This window comes from Lotus japonicus, chromosome 2 (assembly GCF_012489685.1).
Source record: "Lotus japonicus ecotype B-129 chromosome 2, LjGifu_v1.2".
Lineage (NCBI taxonomy): Eukaryota > Viridiplantae > Streptophyta > Magnoliopsida > Fabales > Fabaceae > Lotus > Lotus japonicus.
Window position 1 is genome coordinate 16,468,912 of NC_080042.1, and position 1,959 is coordinate 16,470,870.

Sequence of the window (1,959 nt, forward strand, 5' to 3'; positions counted from 1 at the left end):
CCAAACATTGTAATATAATTTTAAAATGAAAGGTTTTCTCAAAATTTTCCATAAACAACGCTTTTCGCTTGAAATAAGTGATTTTGTCAAAACGAACATCAACTGTACAACGACTTTAGCTAATTTCTAAATACGTCAAATAAACTCCGAAAAATCTAATATTTTTATCCTGACTTCATCTACAGGTTTTGTAAATCCTCATAAATTTTAAAGTCCAAATTCGAAGTACAAAATTCAGGAAAAATCGAATACTACAGCAGTTCGTGAGAAACGGGACAGCTTAACCCGTGCTCACTAAAATGCGTATAACTTGAGCTAGAGAAATTGAAATTACATGAAACCAGTGGCAAAAGTTTGCTAACAGAAAATGATACAATTTGTATGAAGACTACTTCTTCAAATTCGGTCATTAAACCTACGTATTTGACAGAACAACGGCTATTATAATCACAGGACAACAACAACATAACTTCTCCTAATCTAATATCGAACCCATGCTCATCCAGAGGTAATCAATACATAAACAACAGAACTAACTAGAGATTAACCATCTCAAATTCCCTTACATTTTCATCCCCTACAAGAATTAAAACGATACCCAAAACTGAAAAACATATCCTTTTCTACCTTAAGCCTCATGGCTAAGGTTCTGTATTGGTTCTTCATCCTCTCTAACAACAGCTTCTGCCTTCCTCTGAGGACCATCAAGCTCTGAGCAACAGTGGTGTATAACACATATTGGGAATTAGAAGTTGATAGAGGGAAAAGGAATTAGGGTTTTGAAAAGGGAAAAGCAGAAATTGGAAGGGAGGATTAACCTCTTACCCAAAATTGATAATCAATTCAGCAAGAGGAGGAGGAGAGCTTCCTGGTTCTGAGTTCAGTGACATCTCCGGCGAAGGTTGGCCGGAGAAGACGGTGGTCACGGTGGCCGGCGGCGGTTCCCGACGAAGGTTGTCGGAATCAGAAATTTCTTTAGGGGTTTTGCAGCGCACGTCGAGGGGAGTTCCGTGGTGTGGTTGGTTTCTCCAAAAACTCAGTGGTTCGCCAGAGATCGGAGTTGAAAGGTGGCGGTTTTTAGGGTTTCGCTTTCTCTCTTGTCCTTGCGTTGGTGGCGCCGTTCATGGCGCTGGGAATGGGTGATGGCGGTTGTGGCTGCCATGCTTGCTGGAGAACTGAGGGAGGCGGCGGCGGTCACCTATGGTGGTGGTGCGTTCGCGGTGAAGAGGCATGGAAGTGGTGGTTCGCGTGAGCAGAGGAGAAGGCTCGCTGTGGTGGCGGCTTGGCCTTGGGTGGCGGCGGCCATGCGAGGAGAAGGAGGTGGTGTGTGGTTTAGGGTTGCAGAGGAAAATGGAGGAGCAGAAAAATGGAGAAGAAGAAGAAAGTGAGAGGGAGATGTCGAGAGTGGAAGGGGAGAGAGCGTGAATGAGAGTGTTGGGGGAGAGAGTATTGAATTCTGATTGGTGGGGTGGGGCCCACGCGGAGAGAGAAAGATAGAATAGAAATTTGAAATTTGAATGAGTGGTTGGAAATAGAGATGGTGAGTTGAGAAGATAAGAATGAATTAATTTGGTGGTTGAGGTGAGAAAAGAATAAAGGATATTCCTTTATCATAGGCTATCACAACTAAATAACAAGGGTGACCTGTTAGAGCAGGTTATCACTTCATAAAAGGGAGAGTTAATTAAAGAATAGAAATTCCTAAGATTAAAATAGAATAATACACACGAAAATAATTATAATTTTATTCTTGCATTTAAATAATACTCTATAAGATTGAAATATTGAAATTAATTATTACTTAATTAATTTTCACGAATCGCGATTAGATTCAAGTTAAGAAAATAATATAAAAATATTGAATATAAACACACGATTAAATGACTGTAAGGAAAATATTCCTCAAGGTATTTCCCGTCGTCGTGGCGTGAATAATATTCAGTAAAAATAATTAATAAA

The 1,959-nt window shown here is 40.2% G+C and overlaps 1 long non-coding RNA gene across 1 annotated transcript; it reads right to left on the reverse strand.

Moving 5' to 3' along the window:
- Nucleotides 1-330: 330 nt before the first annotated feature.
- Nucleotides 331-1,505, reverse strand: LOC130737692 (uncharacterized). The gene is made up of 2 exons (XR_009018875.1): nt 826-1,505; nt 331-711 (listed from the first exon to the last, which is right to left on the reverse strand). It is a non-coding gene; the product is annotated as an uncharacterized LOC130737692 (long non-coding RNA).
- Between the last annotated feature and the right edge of the window lie 454 nt (nt 1,506-1,959).